Source organism: Maylandia zebra, linkage group LG14 (genome assembly GCF_041146795.1).
Source record: "Maylandia zebra isolate NMK-2024a linkage group LG14, Mzebra_GT3a, whole genome shotgun sequence".
In the NCBI taxonomy this organism is placed as follows: Eukaryota; Metazoa; Chordata; class Actinopteri; order Cichliformes; family Cichlidae; genus Maylandia; species Maylandia zebra.
This window is the reverse complement of record NC_135180.1, coordinates 36,767,594-36,790,175: the sequence shown is the minus strand read 5'-3', so window position 1 is coordinate 36,790,175 and position 22,582 is coordinate 36,767,594. Positions and strand designations below refer to the sequence as shown.

Here is a 22,582-nt window from a genome sequence, read left to right as displayed (position 1 = left end):
TTTATAGAAGAGCTCCCAAAAATTTCCCATCACTCTTATCATTAAAAAAGCCAATTCCTGTGAACGCAGCCAAATCGATGGTAGGAAACACTTTCACATTACAAAAATCACATTTTAATATAGCGCAACCAACTTTAGCTGTGGAAATGGTGTCATGCTTACTGGGATGTTTTAAACAGCTACGTTTTACTAAAAGATTTATTGTACTGAATGAATTTTTAACACACAAGCTGCATGATAATATTACAGCAGCCTGCTGTGCAAAGAGGTGTTGCAGATCACACCATCCATCCTACTTAAAACTAACATGGTTTAAACGCGAGCTTCCTTTGAAATGCCATGAATATGATTTATGATGAAGCTACACACTGAAATATCATTCAGACGACAGTTTTAACATCACATTATCAATCTGCAGAAATCTAATAACCAAAAATCACAACTGTTCAGAAAGTAAAAGGGCAGCAGCAAATTTCCAAAGCACCTAAAGCAAAACCAAGCAGCAGCAGCAGTAAATGAATCAGATCATCACCCACCTTTCAAAGGTCAGTACCGGGGACACAGAGCACATGTAGGTCAAAACTGCTGGGGTTTTTTTTAGTAGCAGGTAATCTGATAGATACTGTGACGAAAGTGGAATAACCAGATGTTTCTCTTTTGATTCTGTGTTGAAATCTTTGATTAATAAAATCTTTAAGTTTAGTATTTTTGGGTTTAAGTGAAATGCTAAGCAGTACAGGATGTCTCGTAGCCGGATGTGCAGTGATTAAAATCCATTTTTTTGTTCAGCGGGAACAGATGTGATGGACAGGTGTGCAGAGCCTGACAGACAGAACATGGTCCAATGGCCTTCAGCTAGACCTCATCAGTCAGAGCTGGAGAGAAAAAAGGCGAGCGATGTGTGAGGAGACTGACAAGACTGACGGAGAGGGATGAGAAGGAAGTCAAGCGGTGCATGCAAAGAAGGAGAAGAAATTCCTTTTTGAATCTCAGATAACCTCTGTAGATTTGGGTATCGCTCTTACAAGATCGGGTCATAAGTCATTCGTTTTTGTTGATACAGAGATGCAAAGGATGGACAGAAAAGGTGAAGCACTGCTTGACAAACCAGCAGTAACAGCTCTCCATCTCTTTCATCAAAACCACTGAGTGAAAAATGTTGCTTCTTTATGCACATTGTCAGCATCGCTCTTTCAAGCAGGAGTGATTTCACTTGACATCCAATATCCCTGCATCACAGCACCGATGCCAAAGGACACCTTAGGCTCAGAGGGAACAGCAGCTTCTGACAAACGGACTACGGCAGTATTTAATCCCCCGACTATGAGCAGGCGTTTTTTTTTATTTCAAGATGGTTTGGTAAAACGCTCCTTTTAAGCTTATCAAATGCTTCTTGTTGATTAATTTATGTGATTGTGAGATTAAGGGAGTCGGGAATACTGAAGGGCACGATCTCCGATAAAAGACGGGGTGATTAAATTCAGTCATAGAGGACATTTAGTCTGAAATTAGCGCTAGTGCCCTAATGGAAAAGCGGTGAGCTGAGGTCGCGTCCTTCTTAAGAAAGCTGGTTTGAGTACTGTGGGAACACTCGGGGCATTTTATATTTTAAGATTTCAAAACCCAAGCACATAATCAGTGACAAGAATGACTTGTGAAACAGATGGTATGATCCTCAAAGATCCCTGATCTCAACTTTGTGAAATCAGTCAGCAATTACATGAGGAGCCGGGAGGCAGCGAGACTTAATTAATCCACAAAACAACTGTGAGATGGTCCCGAATGAATGGACCTACTTTACTGTGATGAACTCTTTTTATTTGGAAATGTTCATGTTTTTTATAGAGGGGGGGTCAGGTTTTAGCACAATTCTGATTGTAGTAAAATCCTTTTGTGTAAGTGGGACATCGCAGCACAATAAGACACTTTGCAGAATCCACCATATTGATTTCAAGCATGAAGCAGAGAGTTTAGAGAATCAGAATCAGAAAGGGGTTTATTGCCAAATGTTGAGCAGGTTTACAACATTAGGAAATTGCTGCGGTGCTTCAGTGCAAACATAGTGTCATAAATAGCACTTAAATAGACATGAAAAAAAATAAAAGTAGGGATAAGAATTAAAAGTGCTACGTAGAAAGATATGTGCATGAGATATACATGGGATATATACATGAGAATAAGAATTAAGAGTGCTACGTTGAAAGATATATACATGAGTGCAGGTGGTGATCAGTGCCAAACATGGAATGATGCAGTGAACACAGCGTAGGGTCATGTGTTAGTGGCGGGGACAGTCATATGGTTATTGTTCATGTGTCCAACAGCAGAGGGGAAGAAACTGTTCTTATGGCGAGAGGTTCTGGTGCGAATGGACCGGAGCCTCCTGCCTGAGGGGAGCAGGTCAAACAGACTGTGTCCAGGGTGAGAAGGGTCAGCTGAGATCCAAGCTGCACGCCGCAATGTCCTGGAGGTGTACAGGTCCTGCAAAGATGGGAGTCTGCAGCCAATCACCTTCTCAGCAGAGCGCACAACACGCTGCAGTCTCTGTTTGTCCCTGATAGTGGCTCCAGCGTACCACACGGTGATGGAGGAGGTGAGGATGGACTCGATGATTGCAGTGTAGAACTGCATCATCGTCCGTGTTGGCAGGTTGAATTTCTTCAGCTGCCTCAGGAAGTACATCCTCTGCTGGGCTTTCTTAATGACGGAGGTGATGGTGGGCTCCCACTTCAGGTCCTGGGTGATGGTGGTACCCAGGAAGCGGAATGAGTCCACAGAGGTGATGGGGGTGTCAGTCAGGATGATGGGGGGGAGTGGGGCTGTGTGCTTCCTGAAGTCCACAATAATCTCCACTGTCTTCTGGGCATTCAGCACCAGGTTGTTGTGGCTGCACCAGGACACCAGACGTTCAACCTCCCTCCTGTAGGCAGACTCATCCCCGTCCGAGATGAGCCCAATAACGGTGGTGTCATCTGCAAACTTGATTAGCTTGACAGACTGGTGGGTGGAGGTGCAGCAGTTGGTGTACAGGGAGAAGAGCAGAGGAGAAAGAACACAGCCCTGAGGGGAGCCGGTGCTGATGGTCCGGGAGTCCGAGACATTCTTTCCCAGCCTCACATGCTGCTTCCTGTCCGTCAGGAAGTCAGTGATCCACCGGCAGATGGGATCAGGCACATTCATCTGGGAAAGCTTGTCTCGGAGATGGTCTGGAAGGATGGTGTTGAAGGCAGAGCTGAAGTCCACAAACAGGATCCTGGCGTAGGTTCCTGGGGAGTCCAGATGCTGCAGGATGAAGTGTAGGGCCATGTTGATGGCGTCGTCTACAGACCTGTTGGCTCTATATGCAAACTGCAGGGGGTCCAGGAGGGGAGCCGTGAGGGTCCTGAGATGGGAGAGAACTAGGTGCTCAAAAGACTTCATGACCACAGATGTCAGAGCCACGGGTCTGTAGTCATTTAGTCCAGTGATCCTAGGTTTCTTGGGGACAGGGATTATGGTAGAGGACTTGAAGCAGGCAGGCACATGACATGCCTGCAGTGAGGAGTTGAAAATGCCAGAAAACACTTTTATAGCTTTATAGCTGCTTGTTGTTGTGGTTCAACTTTGCTTCTGATGTCTAGTTATTGTTTGTAAACTGGTGCCAGTGAGGGGAAATCCCAAATAACGCCTAGTTTTATGGGCGAATTCCAAAAGTTGAGCTGTTTTCTAAACACAGCCAGTTCATTTCAATATCAAGCCAAAAGTATAATTTATTCCCATTTTGTGTGTGTGTGTTAAATATCGGCCTTGCAAATGCCAGTAAATCAGTTTGTGTGCTTGATTGTAATTTTCTCCATCCTACATTTTATACCCTGAGAAAGAAGCTCCCAGAAATAGACATGCTATAGGGTAAGGTGCAAAAATCCAGAGCTCCCAGTCTTGTTACTGTGCTCCTTTTCTAAACACTGCCTGTATTTGTTTTTACGCCAAAATTCAGCTTGCATATGCACAGCGCCTTAGTAAATGTGAGGGTTTGTCTTGTTGAGAAGCTGCTAGAATTATTTTAGCTCCATTCACACACCGAGGACTATCCTGTGAGTGTTTCATGCTGCACCCCGAGCTGAATTGCAAACAAATTCTGCACAGTTGAATTAACAGGATCTGAAACTGCTCTGAATATGCTAAGATCTCGGAAAAGTCCTCCCTGGAAAAGCTCCAAAAGACTTGGTGCTGTTTAAAGGAAAAAGGTGTACACATCCAATAAATATTGATGTAATTTAGGTTAAAGTGCCTGAAGCAGTATGTCTTCTGCTTCAGTACTCTGGAAAGTGCCAGCACTCTACTCTGAGGAGGCTACTTTTTGACTGTGTACTGACAGAAACAAAGAAAAATAGAGAAAAACCAGCAAAAAAAAAAAGTTTGTTAGGGGGAAAAAAAGACTCGTCATTGTTTTTCTTTTGTTTAGTTTCTTACGCAGTTGTTCACAAATGCCACACAGACCAGCAGTTCTTGTGTATATGTGCGATAGCGCTGCCTGTGTGTGTGTGTGTTCCCCTCTCGTTACGCAGCAGCTCTCTTTCACATCCCTGTCTGCCCCCTCCGGCCCTCTCAGTCTCTCACTTGTTTTCTCTGTCACTTGGTCATCCCATCATCCCTCGCTTCCTTTCAGCCCATCACACACAGCTCTAAAGGCTTTGTTTTAGAGCGCTGCAGCCTGACACTGAATGGCACTCTCTCTCTATCTCCCTCTCTCAGCATGTGCGTTTCATCTTGGAAGCTTGCTTCCACAGAGCCACGAAAACTCCCACACTGGTACATTTAAAAAATGTATTTTGATTAGATAATATCCCCAGCTGTTTAAATGTTAAAAATACCCAACAAACGAGTGCCTCTGTAAAAGGTCATGACCTCACCCCAACCTTCACCTCAGCCTAGACACAGTTCCTGCCTGAAAATGAGAGTCGGAAAGTAAAAAAATGTTCTCACTCTCAAGCTTTGAGCCTCATGACAGTCCCCAGACTTTATTTTTATTTTCAGGAGCAAGAAACAGGAAAACATGACTCCATGATATCTCAGAATTGAGTCCAAAAAATAAGAACCTCAAAAGAAGGTTTTATTGTGTGTGTATTTGACACTATGGCTCACTCTGACATCTTCCATTTAACACAAAGACATTTCCAAAAAATTGACATTGTGTGTAAAAGAAAAATTGAGATAAGAAAGAAACTCCAAGGCTGTCAAAGGGAACCTGGGAAACTTCATTTAAGAGCCTGTAGCAGCAGCTACCTCCATCAAGTAGACAGAAATATGCCGAAGGAAATTAAATTTTTTTCACTTTAATAGTGCGCAAAAACAAAAACTATTCGGCTCAATTTTCTGGTCCCTCTGTGGCTTTATGACTGTCAGTAATTATCATATTACAGACAGTTATCATTCATGAGGTGTTAATTAATGCTCCAGGATTAAAGCTGGCCACATTTATGCACAAGGTGTCCTTTGGTGCTGCAGAAGTTAAACTACGGCGAGTGAAAGTAAGAAGCACATAAAAGGTGCTGGCAGGTGAAAAAAGTCAGGTAAAGTTCAAAACACAAAGTTCTCTGAAATGAGACTATTTTCCATTTCTGTTGATAACAAATGCAGCTGAAGCTGGTGCACTGAAGATCGCTGCCTGCAGGTACATGTGCATAACAGGATAGGATTAAATGACACATTGGGAGATCGAGTTCCACATGATTTAGGACTGCAGAGTAATCAGTTTGTAGTTGTAGTTTTGATGAAGTTGGCCAGCAGTGCTCAGTGTGACAGCAAGTTTGAATTTATTTTTAGTCATGATTTACAAATCCATGTTCGTGGTTATAGTTTTAGTTGACTAAATATCATAACATTATGTAGACCATAACTAGCTGTAGTATAGTAGTCTCTTCAGAATATATTCATCTTATTTTTTATTCGTTAACAAAAGTATTGATACATTTCATCGCAGTTTTTGACCTTGTGCATTAGTTTTTATTTCGTTATAATCTTGTTTTAGTCTGTAATTAACACTGTTGGCCAGTTAACCTTTATTAAACCTGACTCAGTGAGACAGCAGTGTATGCCTAAAATAAACTTGTCTGCAAGCTCACAAGAAAAAATAATATTTGTGATGGAGAAAGTTGTTCTTCAAAGTTGCAAGACAACAGATTTCAGTTTTACTTTTTCTAAATTGATACAATAAATATTAAGCATGATGTTAGAAAAAAGCTCTTCTATCATTTGAAAAGTAGTTGTCTTGTTGGTATAAACAGTTATAATTAAGCGATATCTCTTTTGACCTTGGAAGGTTTAAAGCTGCATTAAGTTATTCTGGGACAGAGCTGAAGCTCCACATTCACCAGTGAAAGTAGCACACACAAACTTGCACACAAATTTTGCAGACACTTTGCCAAAAACCGAGCTGGGGTTTGATATAACTGTAAGCTTTAAAAGAAAAGGACAAAAAGTCAGTTTGATAAAGTGACACGCAGAGAGCAAAGGAGTAAAGTGACTTCTTGTCCTTTTGTTTCAGAGCTTTCAGTTCTTCTAAATCCCAGCTGTGCCCTCTGCAAAAACTGTAAGTGTATGAAGTGAGATTTGTGTGCTCGTTGTACAAGGAATATCAAGTGAAGCAAAGTGTAAAAAGTTAGGCAAAGTGAGAGAGGAACTTTAACAAGATGTGGATGAGGTGAGACGAAGTGTGATGGAGGAACTCGCCAGAGTGCTTCAGCTCCTCTCACCGCAGTTTCAGCTTCACCTCTGTGATTGACAGCCGGGGGAGCAGGGACTGAAGCAGAGCTCATTGAAGCCGTTATTTTTAACTTTATTTACTTTTTTTATTCACCCAGGAAGCAGCATGGTGGGCACAATGCTCTGTTCTTTTCTTAGTGCTGTCACTCTGAATTCTCAGTTGGAAGCTGTCCTGTAGAACTGCACAATTTAAGCTACTCGGTTAAGAAAAATCCTCAAGTGAGAATTTTTAATATTTTAAACCTTCCTAAGATCATTACTTTTTCTTTTGTTTGTTTAAATTAATAATCGATTTTCTTTCCTGCAGTAAGTTTGTTTATGTACAAGCTCCACATGTTGGGTTTGGTAGATGTTATACACCAGATGCCCCTTCTGACAGCAAGTACCTACTTATTTAGTCACACAGTGCCACAGTGGGTCTAGTTGCCAGTTAAAACCTTTGGTTGCAGAATTTAATGAAACTGTTGTGAATTTTTGGCACATCATCCAGCGGACCAGGACCAGCCTGCTTGTAGTTGTGTTTCTTGCTGTTTTCAAGCTCACAAACCCACTTTAGTGCCACTTCTATTCCAGGTTGTGGCAACAGTGAGACAAATAGATGCTTGTCTGGGAGCTCTTGGTATCCCACTGAAACACTCATTTTTCAACATGTGCAAAGACGTAAGGGTTCAACTGCTGGTGTGACCTGCATCTAACTGAATTTTGCTTGTTATTTCCTACATAGCAAACAGGTCTGGCCCGGATCTGGTACCAAGCCGGCACTGCTGGTTCACTTCTGGCATGATAAGAAATATGTCATCCAGATATCGGCCAGGTCTGGTAATGACGCCACTGTTTATGCCATGGTATGCCGCATCTGGCCCGATTGTGGTTTGGTGTATGTGGCCCAGGCCCATAGAAAACAGGTCTTCCCTGGATCCGGCATCAAACTGGCAATTCTGACTGACTGGTGTCATTGGCAGGCTGTATGCCAACTAGATGTAGGCCAGGTCTGGTAATGATGGCACTATTTATCTTCCTATTTTCCTGTTTCAGTCAGAAGACCCAAATGCCATGTTGCAATACTGCAATACTACAGCCAACGTTTCAAATGCAAAAACCTAGTGACGGTTTACTCATCTTTGCCAGTAGGTGGTTGTAGCTCAGGAGGTAGAGCAGGTTACCAACTGATCGGAAGGTTCGTGGTTCGATCCCTGGCTCCTCCAGTCTGCAGGTCTGTGTATGAAAATAGTCAGGAAACACTCAGTCTAGAGAAAGTGTTTTGACCAATCAGGGTTGACTGTCTGGCTAAAAAAATGCCAGGGGCGATTTAAATTTTTTTAATTTAATGTCATTTATTCTTTTTGTCCCAGTCCAGATCTGTCTCAGGGTGTGACACCAGAGTACATCCACTGGGTATCTCTGTTCAATCTAATAGACCAGCAAGATTTGAAGATCTGGGATGAGAATGGGTTTTTTAGGAAGAACCCCAAGAAACAGAAAAAATAAACCAAAATTCTTAATTTTCCTTCTTGGTGTTAACAAGAATTTCCACATCACTGTGATGCATCCACATTGCTCTGGTATCATCCCTCTGTCAGGCTCGTGTTCAGTTAGATCTGCAGTACTGCCTTGTGATAGCAGTTAGGATGCTGATTTTAATGATGTGATTCAAGCCACTCTGGGGCAGTGACTTGTAACAACTAAAATATGATTAAAAATAATGCCAGCCTTAAATAGCTCTGGCATTTAAAGCAGTGACAGTTTGTAAATTAGGTCAAACATGATGAAACAGCATCACGCATGCAGTGAATGCCGAGGCTTGTGTTTTTACATAAGACAGGAATTAATTAAGTTCTTTTCAGATTAAGTGCGTTTCTTTGACACAGACAATGTTCTCATTAATATGCTCAATAACCACTGCAGTGGGCCAACAGTGAAACCCACTTCTCTTTGGGAGTAGCTCTAGTAATGCAGCTACCCTTTATTAAAACTAAGTGAGCACAGGGATTAAAGGGTGCAGGCGCCGGAAGGTTTGGTCTGTATTTGTATAGCGCTTTACTTGGTCCTAAGGACTCCAAACCTTCCGATTATAAGACGAACGCCCAACTCTTGAGCCACGATCTCCCCGTTTAATGCATCGTTTAATGCTGAAGCAGAAGCTGAGATGTAATGGAGAACAAGTAAACTACCTGATGGACACCAAACAGTTTAAAGTAATAGTTTGAGTATGACACCACTGTGCAGCTCATCAGTTCATCTTCTGTATGGAACAAGCCAGTTTAGTGTTCAGTCCCCCTTTAATCCAACTCCTCCTGCCCCTCTTACACTGAAGGTTTGACCAACTGTGTCACGGTGCCGTGTACCTGAGATACGGAGCATTCAGAGCATCCTCAAGTCTCCAGTCTGAGCTTTTGCCTGAGCAAATTCTGAGAAATACGTTTGTGTAATACGTTTTGTCATAAATAAAACAAATTGTAATGAAAAAAAGTAAGGGGCATTTTATCCAGGAGCTTGGAATTGTTTGAAATCAGTAAAACCATATTCAAAGCCTGTCTGCTCACCCTGCCGATGTCGTTTCTGCTTCTGTGCTCATCAGGGTCCCTCTTAACTCGAAACTGCCAGCCCGTGCAGGTTTCTACTGAGACATCCATAATTTATAGACAGAGGGTTCAAACAAGCGTGTGTGTGTGTGTGTGTGTGTGTGTGTGTGTGTGTGTGTGTGTGTGTGTGTGTGTGTGTGTGTGTGTGTGTGTGTGTGTGTGTGTGTGTGTGTGTGTGTGTGTGTGAGAAGCTTTGTTTTTTTATGTGGCACTAGAATGCTTCTGATTTGCGTGACCTCACAGATTCTGCATACGTGGGTTTAGAGGCATAAAGCACTATACCTCTGAAAGCATATATTTTTTATTTTACAATAAATTTTTCTTACGTTGAGAAAAAAAAATGTTTGTGATGATTTGCTACCATAATATAACTAAGTCTATCTACATGTATAAACCAAAACTGCTTCCTTATGTTGGCGGGGTTATTGTCTCCCAGGGGAAAGTCACCCATTTAAAACTACGAGCAGGAAAACTGGGAACACTCTCCTCCAGTTACTTCACACAGGACTGGGACTCAGGTCGGTGTGGTCCTGTTTTGGAGCCAAACCTTGGACAGAGGATTGATCCATAAAATGAAAAACGACATGACCACCCACCAACTGTCAGAGAGGCCCATCAGCACGATGTGGATCACAGGTGAAGACCTTACAGTAGCTGTCCAATCAGCGGCTGCCAAAAAAGGCTTTATAGTGAACTGTCGAGTGAGCTTGTGAGTGCAATACTTCGGGTGCTTGTTTAAAATTGACAAGCAGAGTTGTGCAGAATCTGAAGTGATACAGACTTTGTACCAGTCTATTTTAGTGACGCGAGTGCTGAGCCTGTTGGAAAATATGGATTTAGATTTCTACCTTCATCTTTGGCCACAAACTAGTGTGATAACAGATTAAGGAACTGACCTCCCAGCCCATTGTTCCTTCAGTGGGCTGGTTTCAGTCATTATGCAAATGTACTGTTTATAGGATTGGGGAAACCTGCAGTCAGCTGAGACTGAAGAAGTCACCTGGACGAGTGACCAAACGTTTGTCCTACTGAAAACGCTACGTCCAGATGAACGGAATCAACTTTTGGAGATTTACTTAGCTGGATGATTGAGCATCCATCAAGACGTGATAATGGATACGAGCGGCAGGATGAGTTTCCTCTAAAGGGTGTTTGGGCTCAGCCTTAGAGGGTGAATCACTCAGTCATTCGGGAGAAGCAGAGCTGCTGCTACCCTGCAGTGATGTGAGTCCGTCTGAGCATCTTTCTGCGTTGCCTCCAGCTTTCCTCCCGGGTGAGATGTTTCAGGCATGTCTAATCAGGAGGAGACGGCAGGGCAAACCCGGGACACTGGAGAGATTATGTCTTTCAGTAACTCTTCCCCTAGGAAGAGTTGAATATCCGTGGCTGGGGAGAGAGAGCTCTGGGCATTTCTGTGTAGACTGCTGCTGAATGTTTTTCTTTTGTGACAAATACAAATGGAAGAAATCGTATCACAGTGTTGGTTTATTCAATGCCATATTGATGTGCAGTTACTCCAGCTTTTTTAAAATCTGTTTCAAAGAAAAATGTGCGTTATTTTGGTAATGACCTTGTTGTATTTAGCAATTAAATTTCATTCAGCCACCTCATCAGTGGCCTCAAAAGAGCTCCGCTTGTTCAATTCAGACACCCAAAGTCCTTGTTGGCATTGTGCTAAAGGAGTTTTCTAAGCAGGAGATCAAAAGAGACTCTCCTCGTCTCCTATGCAGTGTTATTGGCTCTTCTGTCACTTGTTCCTAGCAGCGCTTTAAATATTTTCTGCATTTGCAATCCTGAAGTTTTGGTCTAAAAGCCAAAAAGCAGATGCCTCGTACAGCCAAGAGCTTATTGTTAAATCTGTTGGTGTTAATCCCGTCATTAGCCTGATTTACTAACGGTTCATCACTTGTTCCTTCTTTCCTAGAATGGAGGAAACCTCTGGCTCGTGTTATAGCGTCTCATTAAATTAATAACGGCTGTGTTTGTGTCTGTGTGAGCTAGATTCTCCCTGTGAGACTGTGCTGAGCTCGAGCGAATCATTGTGCTGTTCTAAAAGGTCTCATCGGTGTGTGTGTGTGTGTGTGTGTGTGTGTGTGTGTGTGTGTGCGCGTGCGATTTTTGCCCATCAATTTTGGCTGTTTTCACTACGTAGCGCCTGTAGGCCTTCTTCTGCCTCTCTCTATGCATTTGCTCAGTGGGTGTTTTTGCATTATGTAACAGCTGGAATTACATTAATAATAACTCTCATTTGCATGTCAGACCCTACAATGTAGAAAAGCAAACACCCATTTTAAAGCATAGCTTCTGCACAGAAATTGTAAATAAATCTATTTTTAATGAATCCCTAATCCACTTTAAATATGTGGCAATCTTTGTGTGAAAATGTTGATTTTCATATTTACCAGTTAATGAAACTGTTTATATAACTGAACACAGGGGAGCTACTCACACTCTGTTAGAAGTGCAGAGGGAAGGTTTCGCCTATCACAGCTGTCCCAGGGTGAGAGGTGGGTAAAACCTTGATACCCAGTGCATCACAGGGCCAACATAGGGAATCAACTTTTCGCTACTATGATAGTCAGTCTGTGTCAGTGTTGCTGTCATATGTGCAACTTATTCAGTGATTATCTACTGTACACATCAGTGTACATCAGTGTCTCTGCCTGATTTCTAGGGTGATATGACCAAAATCTCGCCCGATATCAGGCATTTCTCATCCTGATAACGATGTATATCACAAAACGGTGCATTTTCAGGGAATTCTGTGAATCTTGGGCAGCTCGACTTGTGTGAAGTGTTTTCAGCTGGGCGTCGTGTGGAGCCGATGCATGAAACTATATATTTTTAGATATAAGTTTGTAATGGCCGCTATTTTCTTTGTGAGTGTTTATTACACGGCGTGCTGCGGGGAAAAGCCTGTTCTAACGTTTGAGTCTAAGGTTTATTTTGAGCACCTGATGGCTCTTTGTTGCTTCTCATCCTTGAACTCTCTCCATACTCTTTCACGTGATTCTTGCGTAGGTGGTAGAAGATGTTTGCGGTGTTTGATTCTGAGATGGGGACCAGTTTGCACCATAATTTGCATTTTCCATAACCAAACCATTTCCATGCTGCAGAGGTTGCCCCTTATTTAGGGATAAGGTTCTCGATTTGTTTTGACTGGTCCTTCTGTTTGGAGCTACCTGGTTCTGCCTCATCTTGACTGGCCATGCTGGTAATCTCTGTGTCCCGATGAAATAACAGTTTTGCGACACCACGAAACAAACAAAAGCGTATAATTTGAAACAATAGATGTTTTCATTCTGTTATCCAATATATTGCGTCATATCGCACAGCCCTACTGACTTCTGTGTTATCCTGCTACGTATTGTAATTCTAACTTGCTATTATGAAATTACATCTATTTGCATTTAAAAATGGGTAAAATAGTTCTTGTAGTTTGTTTCATACACATGGTTATAATCTAACCTACTAAGACACCTTTTTTCATAGTGATAGTGAAAGCATGGCCTCAGATATCTTGCAGACTCACGGGGCTTTTATTTACCGGTAGTCTCAATCCAAGTGCTGGTCTTTCTATCACCACGTCGCCTCAGCCCATACAGGTGTGATATTTGAAGGCTTAGTATTTATAGATGTGACGGGATTTTGAGTAGAATTGATATTTAAATAAAGCTTTTTACATTTTAAAATGTTGTGCTTGAGTAGACGCAGTTGCAGTGATTAAGCGAAGCAGAAAACAGACTCAGTCATGATTTTGTAGTTGCTCTAAATTAGTTGGCAGAGACCTTTAAACGTCTTTGCTGTCCTTCACAAACGCCAGATTAAGTTGAATATTTGTGCTGTTTATGTATTCATTTCACAGGAATCACAGAGTTTTTCAAATGTTAGATAAAACCATTTGTAGCCTGCAGCTGTTCTGGACTGATTGCTGAAACGGTTAATTCTCCCTCTGATTGAAAGTGTTCTTAATGAAATTCAAAGACCATCACAAACCCTTTTTTCATTGACTTGTCTACTTACCACCAGGATCTTCCAATCCAGGTTAATTGATTCTTCCCAACCTAGCTGTCACTCTGTCTTCATCCATTCATCACTTACTTGCCGGTCTGCACTGCACTCTCTTATTCAGCTCTAAGTGCAGATTTGGATCATGTTCTCGGGGCCCGGCTGAAAAGAAACTGTACTGTCAACTATATTTGCTCTGCATCAGAGCCAGCAGGCTGCTGTGGAGCACGAGGAGGGTTCATGGCTTAATTTTGCTGTCTCTGAGATAAGGGAGGTTTATTTAGTGAAGGGGAATACAATGAAAATGAGATCGCTTAAACTTAAGGATTTAACTGCAGCTGTCAACAGGAGGAGAGGTGCAGAGATGGTAGGTTATTTTAGAACCAGAGGTGTGGCGACGTGAGATAAGACTACCTGCTGACTCAGACCTGTATGGTCTGATGGTTACAGATTCTTTTTCTTCTTCTTCTTCGCTTATTCTGCAGTGACTGTCCATCCACACATCCATCGCTTCATTCACTCTGCGGTAAAAGCCTATCTGGTAATTTTATCACCCCATTTATTCTGATTCTCTACTCACTGACTGCAGCCAAGTTGGTTGGCTTGCACAGCTGTGCTTCATCAGCAGCAGACCATCTGTAACACCTTTGCTCTGGAGAAAGAATTCTGCATCTTTTCTCTGAAACAGATACGAGTGATGTCATTTCAAGTCTGATTACAGCTTTTTTTTTTTAAATTTCAGTCCAGCTTTGAAAAGTAAATAATTTCATTTGTCTGATACATATTCTTCAGCTCGAGGATGCTCTCGAAAATCAAGTCTTGTTCTCAGCTGCGTTTCATGTAGCAGAGAGTATTGAAGTGCTTTATGCAGCAGCGGTAATTCTTCTTTGCTTCAAATGTCATGTTTATTTCTGCTGATCTGGCACCTGCAGTCGCCTTTGTGATTACGGGCTCGTCAACTGTGGAACATGCTTTATTTTTTATCACCCCACCGTTAAACCTTTGTATTAGTACCTGGCAAATATAGCATTTATGCTAAACCCTGTGCTGTTTTAATTGCTTCTCACCATAAAGGATTTTGTAATGTTTAATTATGTGAAATTCACCAACACCAGTGTTCTGAATATGAGTCATTGCAAACTTTTCTGTTTTATATTTAGATGATGCAGAATGAGTTCATTGTATCCATTCAAAACAAATGAGAGGAGCAGAAAGCCGTTGAGTCATCTAAGCAAAGAATGGCCAAAATAAAGTGTGAGGAGCTGTGAAACATTTGAAATGTTCTTTTCTTTAAAAAGAACACGTTTATATGTAGTGTGGGTGTCAGTGTTCAGGTACATGTGCATATGTCTGATTGCATGCATGGGTGTGTGTGTGATATCGATCTCATGCTGCGAGCGCCTGCAGGTGTTGCTGGGAGTGTCTCATTAGCTGCTGGGAGACTGTTGTGAAAGACCGGGACAAGCAGCTGGCTGCTTGTTAGAGAACAACAGGAACACAGACAGACATTTTCCCATTATTTCACATGACATTTAAGTGACTTGAATGTAATTTCTAAAGACACAGCCACATCGTCACCATTAACCATAGACTAACCTTAAACATTTAAAGATTGTCTTTAAAGATGATGCTGGCTAAACAGTTTTGTGGTCCCGCAATATAATTATTACAACCCATGAACATGCACGGAGATACAAATATGGAAAACATCTGCAACAAAGACGTTCACTGGGCACGCACGCACACACACACACACACGCACACACACACACACACACACACACACACACACACACACACACACACACACACACACACACACAGCACTAGATAATCAGAGTCCGAATAATTAACATGGATCACTTATTGAGCTTTTAAATTCACTCTTTAATCCCGCTGCCTGATGGCAAAGACAGTAGCTGACATCCGTGTGTGTGTGTGTGTGTGTGTGTGTGTGTGTGTGTGTAATTGGGAAATTGAATTCGACTCATACATCAAAGCGGCGACCATCTGTCTGGCAGGGACTGTTTGTTTTTAAATGGAGTTTATTAGAGTTTTATTGTTTTAATTTGGAAGCTGTTAAAGAGGCACTCCCAGATGTTTTCAGGTCCACATTATGTGAATGTTTGGAAATGTGTTAGCCTGCTTCCTTATACTCGTTTCTCAAAGATGGAGCAGAGTGTTAGTCACATTCAGTCACCATCCCAGCAGATCAGCTGATCTTAATCCCAACTCACATCAGCTGATCCCTCAAAGCACAGACACCCTTCTATGGCCAGTCTAAAGTATGGCATGCTTTTAAAGCCACTTTAGTCCGCCTACAGTTGCACATCTGCACGTTGCTTTACAAACCACCTCCACCTCAGACCGTCCTTTTCATGCTGCGTCTGTCTGTTCTGTGCTGCTCTCCATCAGCCAAATATAAGTTACTGCAGACGATTATTGCACAGCTCTTTTCACCACGGTGGTCCTGAATGAATAACAGTAGAGGTACAGCGGCCACCTGTCAATGAGAAGCTGTCGAAATTAATTTTCAAATGTTAAACTCAAATGTGGCTGGGCAGCTCCACCACCCACACCAAAGTGCAGAGTACTCACGACTCTAAAGCTCTGCTCCTCATCAGCTGCTCACAGTATTAAATTAAGCTCTGTTCCAGTTTTCAATTTTGTCCAGTTTTTGTGGTGTGAAACATTTGTTAATTTTGTAAATATTCAGACTGAATCAGCATGAAACTGGAACACAGAGTTACTGTGAACGTCCTCACAACGGAGCAACAAGTGCCAGGCGGAGCTTCTTCACTGTCCACAGCTTCTGTATGAACTCCACACGTCCTTCCAGGCGGCTCTCCTTCTGCACCGTCTCTGCCTGTGCTCGCTGCAGGAGGCAGTAAGGAAACACTTTTTTTAAGTTTGCAGAGACACTTTCAAAGAAGCTCTTCTCAGGGTTGTTACTGAGTCACTGCTCTCTGGTCTTTGATGAAGTCCGGTGTGGGCTGCAGTGCGTAGGTTGCTTGCCCTAATTATGTTTCAATCACAGGTTTAAGAGCCTTGGTAACACACTTTTCAAATACTTATGATTTTTTTTTTAAAGGTTTTCTGTAGGAAAGCATGAGAGCATTTTAAAGTGGAGGCTGCTCTCCTTTCTGAATGCTGTTTGTTTTTAGTATCTCAGTGCACAGCAGCATCTCTTTTATCTATTCAAGCTCTTCTGAAGTGCTCGCAGAATTGCCACCCATGCATGTTTTTAAATGAAATACCACAAACTGGGTAGACTTGAACCTCTTTCTGTAACAACGTAGCAGGCATGCTTATCAGAATCAGTGCAATCAGTTCAGCTGTGCCTTAAACAGTCAACATGTTTTTCTTTTACGGCTCTGCTGTAGAGGATCTTTCACTCTTTCAAAAAAGTGTTTGGGCTGCATCTGGATAATATCGTAAGATCACCATGCTGTGTGTGCTGGCTCAGGCTGTGTAACACTGGAAACATGAGTTGCATCATGCAACATCCTTGCCGGTGTTGTTGCTGAGACGACACTGAGAAGTGTCTCACTAATGCCACTCAGGCTGAGGACACTGAGAGAACTCTGCATGTTAATAGCAGAGACAACAAACAGATGCAGTCTCTGTTGTTCACTGCTACAACACAGCCTGCTGATGCTTTGTCTCCCTTCATTGGCACCACATTAGGGAGCATGAATCACTGATATGAATCACTGAGCTCTAATCAGGCCAGTCAGTGTGACAGTTAATCCCAGCTGAGTCAGCGTAGCCTGAGGTAAAAGGATGGACGTTTGATTTCCAACTGATTTATTTGTGGCAGTGATTCGCAGAACCCCCGGGTTGCTCACTCTGCTGGTCTTATGAGCAGTCCTGACAAGCAACAAAATCTTTGAACTGCTGGTTAAGATTTAAAATGACTTTCTTAAGTTTAAAGTTGCATGCAGGGCTGCTACCTCAGTGTTTGATTTGATTACCAGTTGGAGGAAACTAGAGCTGACTGTAAGTGCCATTATACAGCGAATGCACTGCGAGAAATCAACAAGAAGTTCTGAATTTTTCGTACCCCCCCCAACTTGACATAAAGCCCTGATGAGCTGGCCCCAATGTGTCTAAACAAGGAAAGGAAGAAACTGAATTCTGGATCGGTCCAGTTCTCAAGACAAGGCAGCAGCAGGGAAAATTTCATGGTTTGAACCTGGAGCTGAAGTTGCATCATGAACACTTTCGTACATATTTCTGGAAATGTGTGGCAGCTCTCACTGGGACCACATCTGAGGAGGCAGAAAAATCATTTCAGAGAGCCGATGGTCACAGAGCAGTGCAGCTGTGTGTCTGAGGTAAAATAACAATATTTGACTGTTTCCTTATAATTATTCATTACTAGTGCGCATTTTGAGCTTCGAATGCACTTGTTGCCAAATGCAGTAATCCCATTGGTCAGATCTGTTTATTCATCTAAAAAACTGACGTTGGTTTGAAAACAAAATGCTGACAACAGCTATACTGAGAACAGATGAGTCCAAAAAATATTTTTAATGCACGAAATAATTATACAATTTTTACGTGTCTGGTGGATAAAGGCCTTAATGCTTGTGTCAGTTTATACTTTAATAAAATCTGCTTTTCTAACTCGATATGGTGAGGCAGCTTTACGAATGGTTGCAGACCTATCTCACTCTACCGTCGAGCTCACTGAAACCTCATATTGTCATCTTTCAGTACAGCTCCTTGTCAGCAACAAACTAGCAACAACTTAGCAGCTTTGCAACAATGTTGCCAGATTGTTGCGTCAGTATTTCGGCTCTCTGACGTGGCTACCATTGTTCAAGCCACCTGAGCGTGTCCCCCATGAACAGCTATCAGCAGTGCTTTGCGTTGAGTCTCGTGGCTTAATGCTTTGGCTTCATGTGAAGTTGGATAAAATCAATAAAACAATATCTGTTTGCTGTTTCTGTGCCGCCAGTGGGACATCAAACAGCCGCCCACATACTAATAAAAATGGTCTTTAGGCAAAAAATGTCAACCTTCTGTGGATGCAGCTGGTGACCAAATTTCATTGTAATGACTGAGGCATCATCTGGGATCGCTGCAGTCAGGTGCCTGAGCTAGGCTGTCGCTATTTGTACTCTCATATCTCACAGACAAAAGTGTTTGGACCTTTATTGTTTTTAAAAGTTAGTCATTACACTTTTAAAATCTATGTAAAATATTAAACATCTGCTCTCATTGTACTCATATTAAAACCTGCATTAGCATATCTGTTCATTCTGACTTGCAACAACCTCATATGTTCAGTGCTGCTCCTGCACCTGAGCAGATGCAGGTCTTCATGCATGCACGCATTTCCATTTTCCATTCCCATTATTAGCTTTATCTTTTTCTCCTTCCTCATCTTCATTGGCTATTGTAGTGCTGTAGCTTCTTCTACAATAGCATGTTTTAGCTCAGGGGCACTCCAGCAGTGTTCATGATTACACTACTGCAACTGAAGCATAACATTGAATGCAAGAATGATAACCACCTATTGCTGCTACTGTTGCACAAACAGTGGCGACAGAGACACATCCACATGAGCAGCCCAGGGCCAGTGTGATCGTCATACAACCTAAAAACCTCTAGTGCATGCACATATACAGAGAAATCACAAACAAGGAGAAAAGGAGAGTAAATAGATGTATTGTTCATACTGCAATTACTTTATCTTCAAAATAATGCAGAGTCATTTAGTAACCAGTGAGAAATGAAAATAATAAACAGGGATGCTCCAGCTCTGAGGAGGAAGAATGTTTTGTTCCTATTGGTTGTTATATTTTACTGTTTTTTCTTCATTAAACATACTAAAAAATTTTAATTCAGCCGCTACACTAATTATATACAGAAGCCTCTCGCATAATATTAAAGGCTTTGAGGCAAAAATTAAAATGCTGATTATGTGAGGGAAGTTTGAATACATGAAAAATCAGCTGAGGAAGGATGTTTCGTGTGTGTTTGTGTGTGTGGTGGTGGCGGGGTGTTCTTCCTGCCAGAGTTGTGTGGGTGTGTTTTTCTGTCTGGATGTGTGTGTGTGTGTGGTGACCCGTAAGTGTGAGGGTGAGCGGTGCATGGAGCTACAACATCCTGATGAACACAGCACCAGCTGAGAGACCACCTGGATTATACAAACCTACCTGACCCCTTGCGTGCACACACACACACACACACACACACACACACACACACACACACACACACACACACACACACACACACACACAGAGAGTGTTTCTCTCAGGTGAATGGAGGAAGTAAGGAAGGATTAAAAAACAGGTCCTGGACAGGTGGTGAAGGGTGTTGGTTTGAGAGGAAAAAGGATAATAAGAAAACTTTCTGAATTTGTGCTCACATTCAGCTCTTAATGTTTCAGAATGATCTCTTATATCCTTCAGAACTTTCAGTTTTATTTTTATCAGTGTAGTTTTAAAGCATTTTTCATTACCTGTTATTAGAAGTTCTGGTAATATGAATTGTAGCTGACACCAAACTGATGGTCAGATTGTCTAAGATGACTGAGAGGCTGTTTTATGTCATTGCAAATTGTCGTTTTTTTTTGTTTTGTTTGTTTTTTGTAGAAATGAGCCAGTTGACACAGCTTCTCAATGTGACTTTTGGAAAGTGATGGCGGCATTTTTCACTAATTGAAAAACAAATTAATGAGAACTTAAACTTCCACATTAGGATTAGGGTTTCCAAACTACATGAGAACAGAAGCCTACATGACTAGACAGAGTCAGTGTGTTTATTTTTATTTTATTATTCATGGGTCTGTGGATGTTGCAGACTGCGTGCTGTTAAAGGTGGACTGAGAGCAAGCCATGTATTGATTGATGGCGAATGATCCAAAAAAGACAAAACATAAGGTTCAAAAAGGGAAACTAAACTCTATAAACTACTGAAAACCAAAACTTGGAACCACAGAGACTAAAAACAACAAAAACACCTACATATATACTGCACACACCTGTACATGGGTATATGTATACATAAAGACCCATTTACAAATAGCTGAACACAATCCATATACCCTGTGCACACCGCAGCACAGTCATAGTTATTTGCGCACAATTTGATACTTTGTGTTTTAATCTCTTATCACCAAACATTATAGTAAGAAAACAGCTTTAATGACTAGTTAACAGAGATCCACTTTACCTTAAATGCTAAACTGTTTGTTTCTGTCGACTATGCAAGTTATAGAAAACAGTGTAGGATTCATCTTCTTTTTACCTAATTTACATAAAGCTTTACAGACTCAGATTGGTTGTGAGGAAATCAGGGTAGCCTGGTTTTGTATTTGATGATTAAAGTTATTTGCAGTGTTTTGTTTGTTTGTTTTTACTTTACTGATTTATTTAATTTTTAAGATGTAGTTAACTGGTAATTGTTAGAGGCTAGTTTTCTAGCCTCTACAATTTCTTGTAATGCAGGAAATTGTATCCTTGTTAGCGGAATAAGAAATGACATGCATGGTGCTGGAGCATGAGCAGACAGCACATCTGTACTGCATTGTGAAAGGCCAACTCTGCAGTGTTTTCTCCCCGCTCCTCAGAATGAATCTCTTCCTCTCACAGTTTATTGTGTTGTTTTCTCTTTTTCACACCAGTGCTCAACAAATTTCATTTAATTTATTTCCACAGCCGTGGTGTTTTCTCATCCTCTTCCTCTAATATTACATGCCATTTCCCTAGAGCACCTTTTTTATTTTTCTGCCTGCACTTGGAAAATGCATTTCACTTGTTCTTCTGTTTTACCACTCCTCATCAGTGTCTCGCACAGGCCTTTAAAATCATTTATCCTGACATATACCCGTCGGTTTTTCTTTGACACATGCATATAGTTGTTCCTGCATTATTATTTTGGTATGCATCATGATAGTTGACAGCATACTTTCCCATTTCTCACTTTGAGTCTTGAACCTTTTGATCTCTTGCCTACCATCTGTTTAAGCATGAAGGCCTAAATAATGCATTCATTAAAAAAAGGAAAAGGCTGCTGCCATTGGTCAGTGGAGGTGGTCAGAGCTGAGAGGATGTAACAAGAACAGGTCCATCAATTCTCTTATTATTGGTGGTTTTCCTGCAATTTTCAGCCTCTACTGGGAAAGCAGTAATAGCCAGATTAAATAGGTAATTCCATTGTTTTGCTTCCCTGCTTTACAATAACAATAAAGCGAACCAATCAATCAAGCCTGGAGGGGCCCAGAGATGACGCAGCATTGTCATTCAGGTTCAGGTTAACAGCTGCAATTCAAAATGAGAACACCTATCATTGTCATAAATGGCTGCTTTGCCTTGGGTAGTGATTGCATATATGAAACTGAATTTGTGGGCTCCACTTGAGGCAGATTTTCTGAGCTTTTTTTTCCATCTTTTTCCAACATGCTGCAACAATCACTTTCAACTGAAATCAATTCCTTCACTCTGGAGCTACCTCCATCTTGCCTGCAGTGTGGTGCAGTTTTCCATGACAATCCTGGGAGGGCGATAAAAGAGAACACACTGAAAAACCACGCCAGAGGTATTTTTTCAGTCACTGCTTCACGCTTTATAACCTTCACCTTAACCTGTTACCTCACTGTCAGACTCTGCTGTGTGTGTGTGTGTGTGTGTGTGTGTGTGTGTGTGTGTGTGTGTGTGTGTGTGAGCACTTTTTAACAGACAGTATACCACTCTGAACGGTAATATTACCTTTAAATAAACAAGCTTTTTCTTTGCCCTTTCAATTGAAATTGAATTTAAACATGGTGGTTAGAAAGCAGACACATTACTTGGTAAATGCTAAATCACCCATGACTCATTAAATCACTTAGGCTACGTTCACACTGCAGGCGAAAGCGCATCAAATCCGATTTTTTTTTTTAAATTTTTTTTTACCCTATGCGACCCATATCCGATCATGGTCTGACAGTGTGAACGGCACAAATCCGATATTTTCAAACCCGATCTGGGTCACTTTTGTATGTGGTCCTGAATCCGATACATATCTGATGTTTTAGAAAGCGACTGCTATTTGAACGGTCGTGTCGCATTAAATCCGTCTTTTACGTCACTGACACAAGACAGACGCTAATTATCAGCGCCCAAGAAGACATCGTGAACGCTTCCTGGCCATCCAGTGTAGATGTTAATGAAGCTGTTGGGAAGACAACGTGAACATTTTATTTGTACTGTATAATCTGCAGATTCTGACAGAAATCTGCAGCTATCCTTTGA

General features: G+C 41.7%; 1 protein-coding gene across 4 annotated transcripts in view; it reads left to right on the top strand.

Moving 5' to 3' along the window:
• slc8a2b (solute carrier family 8 member 2b) overlaps positions 1-22,582 on the top strand; it is a 208,436-nt gene that overhangs the window by 28,144 nt on the left and 157,710 nt on the right. Inside the window, exon 2 of one of the 4 annotated variants that reach the window (XM_076873474.1) lies at positions 21,797-21,887. The exons of the other annotated variants lie outside the window; for them this stretch is intronic. The gene's annotated coding sequence lies outside the window, so the exon portion shown is untranslated. The remainder of the gene's footprint in view (positions 1-21,796; positions 21,888-22,582) is intronic. 4 annotated transcript variants of the gene reach the window in all.